Source organism: Salmo trutta, chromosome 32 (assembly GCF_901001165.1).
Source record: "Salmo trutta chromosome 32, fSalTru1.1, whole genome shotgun sequence".
In the NCBI taxonomy this organism is placed as follows: domain Eukaryota; kingdom Metazoa; phylum Chordata; class Actinopteri; order Salmoniformes; family Salmonidae; genus Salmo; species Salmo trutta.
In genome coordinates, this window is record NC_042988.1 from 32,977,584 (window position 1) to 32,986,385 (window position 8,802).

The window sequence follows — 8,802 nt, forward strand, 5'->3', positions numbered from 1 at the left end:
AGGAAGAAAGAATGGGGTGATGAAGAAGGGATGACGGGTCCTTTGACAGAGGGATAACCCAGAGATGATAACTATAACATGGACACCATCAGGACCCCCCCCTCCCTCCCCTCCCCTCCCCTCCCCTCCCCAGTTAAACAGATGACTTACTGAGGGCTTACACACACCACCCACTCTATGTTAATCAATTACACCAACCAACCACTGAATGAGTGTGGCTGAGGGGGAGAGCAGGTATGGAGGACAGATCAAAACATTATAGGTAGTTTTGAAGTTAAATCACTGTAGGAGATATTCAACTTAAAAATAACCCTATTTTGGTTGCAAATGCTGTGGAGACCATTTTCATCTGGGAGATGTGAGATTTGAAATGTTGACAGTCAGGTTTCTTTTGTATGAGTCAAGTTAACTCCCATGAGACTACTAAGCCACTGTATAACTTCTGAAAAACTGTGAAACCTCTCTCCCTTTTGAGATATTTGCTCTGTTTTTGTTGTTTATTTTGGGAGAAACTCTTCTAAAGCAGAATGTTTTACTCTGTCCTCCATCCTCCCGTGGGTATGGTACAGACACCTTACAGCCCTGTACCTCACCACAGCCCATCACACACGGACAAGTATGGCTTAAACTCCAACCTCTTTAGCCAGTGTGCCAGGTAACTGCCAAAATAAAGGAAGCACCAACATAGTGTCTTATTAGGGCGTTGGGCCACCATGAGAGCAGCTTCAATGCACCTTGACATAGATACTACAAGTGTCTGGAACTCTGTTGGAGGGATGCGGCACCATTCTTCCATGAGAAATTCCATAATTTGTTGTTTTGTTGATGGTGGTGGAAAACACTGTCTCAGGTACCGCTCCAGAATCTCCCATAAGTGTTCAATTGGGTTTAGATCTGGTGACTGAGACAGACATGGCATATGGTTTACATCGTTTTCATGCTCATCAAACCATTCAGTGACCACTTGTGCCCTATGGATGGGAGAATTGTCATCCTAAGGGGGCATAGTTATGGTAGCCAAAATAATGGCCTGCTCAGCATTTTTATACATAACTCTAAGAATGATGGGATGTTAATTGCTTAATTAACTCAGGAACCACACCTGTGTAGAAGCACCTGCTTTCAATATCTAATTTGAGGGATGGGCATTTTAAATAATTTCACTATTCGAATAATATCATGATTTTTGTAGGGGATATCTGGATAGTCGAGTTGTTTAAACTTGGCGATTAGATTGCTGTACAGCCTGTGCTACTTGCATCCCGCTTGCTTGCAGCAGTGTGATTGGCAGGTGCCAGTGAGTTTTACGAGAGAGAGAGAGAGAGAGAGTAGCCATACAGGCTAGTTAAACACATTTGTAGATTCCATAGGTTATCCATCATCCCATCTGGTAGTGCCTGTCTTGTATGCATCAAATCAATCTAAAGAAGCTAGCTATGTTAGCCAGCTATATTAGCCAGCTAGCTAGCTAGCTACCTAGGCTAAAAGTACTTAAGGCTATTTTGCTGTGCTTCCCGTCCTTGTCCACAACAACTCCATTCAGATTAAACAACAGCTTACCTGATGGTTGCTCGTAGTTGTAGCCTACTCCTTCTCATTTAACTAACTTAATTCTGTCATTTTAATTCCATTTTGCATTGATTAGAGATCTCCCACGTTGCTTACTACACATGGAGCCACTGACTGTAGACGGTGCCACTTTGATTGGCCCACAATAACAGGCTACTATGGTATGTACTTTATGTCAATAAAACTACATTCAAAAGATAGTTTTATTGAATTAAGAATTTCAAATGTCATGGCATATCCTTGTGTGTAGCAATGTCAGATAGACAATTACATTTAGATAAAGCCTTTTCATTGTTAAAATAGACGTAAAATTGTCCATTCGGACATTTGAACATCTGAATAACCGTGCCCATCCCTACCTCATTTACTCAAGTGTTTCCATTATTTTGTTAGTTACCTGTGTATATATGTGTGTGTGTACCTCATCTATATTGGCTCTACTCCAAGACTCTGGACCCCAAAAAACAAAATACTCCTTGTCTAAACACTGTGTTCTGCTTCACCCCCCCCCTCTCTGAGTAACCTGGACTGACTTTTACTGAGTAACCTGGAATCACTACTACTAAGTAACCTGGACTCACCTCTACTGAGTAACATGGACTCACCTCTACTGAGTAACCTGGACTCACCTCTACTGAGTAACATGGAATCACCTCTACTGAGTAACCTGGACTCACCTCTACTGAGTAACCTGGACTCACCTCTACTGAGTAACATGGACTCACCTCTACTGAGTAACATGGACTCACCTCTACTGAGTAACATGGACTCACCTCTACTTAGTAACATGGACTCACCTCTACTGAGTAACATGGACTCACCTCTACTGAGTAACCTGGACTCACCTCTACTGAGTAACATGGACTCACCTCTACTGAGTAACATGGACTCACCTCTACTGAGTAACATGGACTCACCTCTACTGAGTAACATGGACTCACCTCTACTGAGTAACCTGGACTCACTTCTACTGAGTAACATGGACTCACTTCTACTCATCTTGTCTTTCCCCAAACTGTGAACCCACCCAGGCTGCGGTCCAACTATCCATAACGACAATATGACCGCAAACTACTATACACCTATCCAGTTCACCTCGCACCTGGCGGACAGAGCTAAGCTTCTACTGGACGAACAATAGGAACTGGGGGAATCCGGGGATCCTGATTGGATGGACAGGATGTCAGTCAGTGAGGAGGGGCTCTTGATTGGACAGACAGGGTGTCAGACAGGGACTGTGTATGTAGGTCAGACAGGCTGTGTTTTTCCACCACGTTCTCCTGTGACCACAGAGACTTTCTGAACCAGCAGGACTGAACCAACTGTCCCTTTATATCAGAGAGAAATGTGTCGGCGGGGAGGAGATGGACTTCCCTTTTACTGTTTTGTTTTTTTCAAAAGTGTGTGTGTGTGTGTGTGTGTGCATAGAGATAAAAAACATGTTCTATCTGTTTGTGTGTGTGTGTGTGTGTGTGTGTGTGTGTGTGTGTGTGTGTGTGTGCACACGCTTGTGCGTGTGTGTGTGTTATTGATTTTATCAGTGTTGGGAGGATATACAACAACTGTGCAATACACAGCTCCAGTCCTGTTCCAGTCCTGGCTGTGCCTCTCCCATTTCCTCCAGACTGGTTTCCAGTGAGCCTGAGAAATGGATCCAAAGTTCCAGACGTCTTGGTCAGCTCCAGATACATAACCCCATACTGTCAGCCTATATATAGACAAGCCCTGACTGGGGTCTGGAACTGCCTGACCTGGCCCCTGTGAATGATCAGATATAGTATACTGTGAGATCAGCTATAAGCCTGTGGGGAGGACTGGAGAAGAAAAGGGGGATGGGTAGCTAGAGAGAGGAAGGGAGGAGCCAGTCCTGAGGGGTTACAATAGTCTATGTGACGGCTACATCGCTTTGACTTCCCCCCAATCAGCCAACGTATCTGTGAGACAAAATGGCTCTTTCCCCAGTGTGTGTGTGTGTGTGTGTCTGTGGGGAAGGCAGCACTGCTCTGTGCTGCCCTCCTTATCTGAGAAGCCTCTCACCCTCCTCTCATCCGTCTGTGCTGGTAACTACTGTTTTCTGTGCCAAGAAAGACTTGTGTTACAGCAAGGTCTCTGTTTTCAGTCCTCCTCTCTCTTACATACTTACCAGCTCTCCCCTTACGAGAGAGAGACACGCTGTGTACTGTATATAGTAGTGCTGTATAGCTTGTTTTGGTTAGATTTCTATTTGACTGTAGAGGATGATTTTTTCTAGACACCAGCCTAATATATTATTATATAAACCACTGGACATCTGACTAGTGTAATAATATTTTGATTTTCATTTTATCGGATTTGTGACTGGATTGATTTCATTGTTATTATTTCATTTTTTATTTTGCTCTTGCTGGTGTCTTTCTTGGTTCTTTTTAACTAGTATTTTAAAACATACTTCAAGACGCTAGCCATGTTTTTAATTTCATTTGATTCGATTATTAACGTTGAAAAACACAACGGTCTGTCTGTGAGGGATCTAGCTAACTTTGGGTGTGGTTTTTCCTACTTGTGACAACCTTGGAAATCTCCTATACAGTATCCTCTGTCAAAACATGTTTCACTGTCTGCTGTAAGTTTTATTATATGGGGAAACGTAATACATTTTTCAGAGATATGACATTCATTGCATAATGCTTATCAAAAAATACTTGTTGTTTTGCACTTCATAGATAATGACTACTGTGTCTGTGATATCATAAAGTGATGCAGAGAGTAGAGCAGTGATGGTAGAATGACCTCTGATCTATGACCTATGACCCCTGCCAATGGCCAGAGATGGAATGACCCCAAGGGTCTTTTGGTGTAATCCTGGGTCATTGGGTTACAGGATGTCTCTTCACTGGGGGTAGGTAGCAGTGGAGGCTGGTGGGAGGAGCTAAAGGAGGACAGGCTCATTGTAATGTCTGGAATGGAATCCACGGAATGGAGTCAAACGTGGTTTCCATATGTTTGATGTGTTTGATACCATTCCATGTATTGCATTCCAGCCATTACAATGAGCCTGTCCTCCTATAGCTCCTCCCACCAGCCTCCACTGGCACTACATGTAGGCCTAACCATAGAAATATAATGACTAGATTGGTTATTCTGTATATGGCCCTAACCCACAGCGCTGCATGCCAAGGCAGGCTTTGTTTGGGCCTCTCCGGGCCAGACCCAGACCCGTTCTGACTGCACTGTGCCAGGCTCCAGTGGGACAGGCTACAGGCCTCAGAGTGCTGGCATAGGATCAGTTCTGCCTTTTAGATAATACTGAATAAGGTTATATGGACAGGAGAGACATGATCCTAGATCAGCACTCCTACCCTAAGACGCTTTGTGAATACGGGTCCTGTCCTCAGGGCTGTGGGTGGACAACAAGCAAGGAACAACTGTGGAGATTCACCCTCCCAGAACCGAAGATGGGGCGGGTTTCAATTCTTCAATCTTGTGATGTTTTCACTCAATGTGGAGTACAAAAAAAAAGTAAAAAGCTGTTACTTAGTAGATTTTTGCACTCGTCGATGACTACCTATCTGTGCATGCTCATCACCATTTATATACATGTAAGTACCTTTCTCTCAGACGTACTGTTAAATACTAATTATATTTATGTGAAGGTCATGTGACAAAAATCATATTTTTTAGCGTATATCAGATGACAGTTTTATGTCTGTGCTTTCTTGAACACGAGAGAGAGATAAAGACGGTTGTAAAAGAGAGACACGGTAGAGAACTGTAGGGGATGTCAGGGGATAGGGTCCAACACAGGCCAAAGGGCCCACAAATAACCTGTTGGAGTTGCTTGTGACATCATTAGATTACCCAAATACTGTACCCCCTGCCAGTTTGTAAGGAAATCTATATGAAATGACTAAAGATCTAGATCTTCATGTCTGTGTTTATAAAGATGCTATGAACAAATTAGGGTGAAATTTTACACATACTACTGTTCCGTCAAGTTCGTTTTCCCCCCCTGGGCAGCCCCATTTGTAAACACCCCTCCTGTCTGGGTTTGACATGTCCTTGACTTGTCCACTCCTGAATTGGCTTGCCTTCACACTGTTCCATTCGGGGCATCCGACGGGGGTGGTATTGGTTTCCACAGCTGTGACTGTGCAGTGACGCAGCATGCCTATGTATAGAACTATGTTTCCCCTGATTAGAAGAACAAACAGTTAACTCTCAGTTTCTGTAACCGATTCAGGTAAACGTTCAATAAAGTGTCATGTTTGTAGTTAATGCCTTTCGATGGATCATGTTTTTATTTCTAAACAAGAACAGGCCCACTGGAACTCTGTCCCAAGGCGTCCCCAATGGCACCCTATTCCCTACATAGAGGTCTGGTCAAAAGTAGTGCACTATATATAGAATAGGGTGGTAATTTACGACCACTATAGAGTCCATAGTGAATTACTGGGACCCTAAAGGGACAGGTATCAAGACTGATTCGTCCATTGCTCCTTACTCTCTGTTCCAGACATTGAACATGGAAGGGTTAAAGCTGTTCAGTTGGTTTGTTAAGACGTCACTGGGAGGTGACAATGACAGATATATAGGCCAAATTGAAATACAGATCTTCAGAGTAGTGCAGTAGTACCCTCCACCCTTTCACATCCCCAGTATAGAAGGACTAATATCCATAATAGTTGAGGCCCTGATTAGAAGAAGAAAAAAGTTTCCTAGTTTGTGACCGATCCCCAAGATGTCATAGACTGGTCTGTATATGCTTCCGCCTTCTCCCAGACTACTCCCCAGCCAGAGTTACCTTCTCCCCAGACTACTCCTCAGCCAGTTACCTTCTCCCAAGACTATTGCTTAGCCAGAGTTACCTTCTCCCCAGATAACTCCTCAGCCAGTTACCTTCTCCCCAGACTACTCAGCCAGAGATACCTTCTCCCCAGACTACTCCTCAGCAAGGATTACCTTCTACCCAGACAATTCCTCAGCCAGGGTTACCTTCTCCCCAGACTACTCCTCAGCCAGGGTTACCTTCTCCCCAGACTACTCCTCAGCCAGGGTTACCTTCTCCCCAGACTACTCCTCAGCCAGGGTTACCTTCTCCCAGACTATTCCTCAGCCAGAGTTACCTTCTACCCAAACTACTCCTCAGCCAGAGTTCCCTTCTCCCAGACTACTCCTCAGCCAGAGTTACATTCTCCCCAGACTACTCCTCAGCCAGAGTTACCCTCTCTCCAGACTACTCCTCAGCCAGAGTTACCTTCACCCCAGACTACTCCTCAACTAGATGTACCTTCTCCCCAGATTACTCCTCAGCCAGTCAGAGTTGACAAAAGCACATACAGATGTGAGGCCAGGCTAAAGCTTTCATGCCAGTGCATGCAGTAACATTGAAATTAGTAGAGCAGTCCTGCTACCTGCTGGGCTAATGCTACCTACCCACTGCTATGTGATCCAGTTTCACCATGCAACAGGACCCACTGCTTGCGGCCAGCCAGCCAAGCTCTACTGTGGAGTGCTGGCTGCTCAGGCCTATCAAATGTCCACAAAATGAAATGAGCTGTTTTATCGCCTCACCCTAACCCAGTGGCAGCTGTGCCCTTGGCATCCAATTACCTACTGACTGAGATACATCTTTCTCTCTTCCCTGGCCTGGGCCTTCTGGGGGCTGCTGCGTCAGGATTGGCCCAGCAGCTGTCCATCACAGGGCCAACCCGCTGTTCTGCTCTGTGATTTGGTCCAATTCAAAACTGTGAGGCCTTCTTGAGCAGGGTCTCTGCAGGTAAGTCCCTCAGAAATATAACAGTGGATATAATGCCAAAACACTGAATTGCACTCTCAAAACCACTGGAATGTCAATGGTCTCTAAAAGGTCCACGAGGGAGTAAAGTACAGCACACTCTATCTTGTCATTTTCAGTGTTTTATTGCTGTCCTGTTTATCAGCTTGCTCTCAGTCACTGAGAGATCACTCTTCTCAGATCTCACTTTCTCTTCCTCTTTCCATCAACAGGGTCATTCAGCTTCCTGACTTGCAGGACACAAGGCTAAGGTGGAAAAAGAATGTGCTATTCTGTTAATCTGCTCTTATCCTTTTCTCGGCCCTAAATTCCTGTTTTGAGTGGGAACATTTGTCTGTTTCATGAGCCGAAGCATTATTATCACCCTGTTCGTGGAAAAAGGAAATGACAAATACAGGAAATATTTGTACCTTTCTATGTGCTATGGAGGAGAGGTGATTAGAAGCAAAGCCATTGTGCTAGTGACTACCAGAGTATCTAGTCATCTTTACAGTATGTATTGATATGGTTTCTAATATTGGTGTGTAACCTATGCTCTTCATCAGTAGTGTGTCAGTAATAGTGTGTAAAAGTGTATTCTCTGAGGTGGTGATGTTGATATAACATTGATGATGTACATGTCATTCTCTGCCGTAGCACCCTATAATATACCCTGTAAGGTATATTACTTTTGACCAGTTGGCGTAGTCGGCAAGATCCCTAGCCACACAAAGAATATGGAGAGACAGGTAGTTGGTCAAGTAGTGCACTATATAGGGCAGGCCCAATCCTGGAACACGAAACATTTCTGGTTTTAGTTTCTACCTGGTAGTTTGTTGCACACACCTGGTGTCCCAAGTCTGAATTAGTCCTGAAAACCGGAAGTACAGTGCCTTGCAAAAGTATTCATCCCCCTTGGCGGTTTTCCTATTTTGTTGCATTACAACCTGTAATTTGAATTGATTTTTATTTGTATTTCATGTAATGGACATACACAAAATAGTCCAAATTGGTGAAGTGAAATGAAAAAAATTACAAAAATGTAAATAAAAACGGAAAAGTGTGCATATGTATTCACCCCCTTCGCTATGAAGCCCCTAAATATGATCTGGTGCAACCAATTACCTTCAGAAGTCACATAATTAGTTAAATAAAGTCCACCTATGTGCAATCTAAATGTCACATGATCTGTCACATGATTTCAGTATATGTTCTGTTCTGAAAGGCCCCAAAGTCTGCAACACCACTAAGCAAGGGGCACCACCAAGCAAGAGACACCATGAAGACCAAGGAGATCTCCAAAACAGGTCAGGGACAAAGTTGTGGAGATGTACAGATCAGGGTTGGGCTATAAAAAATATCCGAAACTTTGAACATCCCACGGAGCACCATTAAATCCATTATTAAAAAAATGGAAAGAATATGGCAACACAACCAACCTGCCAAGAGAGGGCCGCCCACCAAAACTCACAGACCAGGCA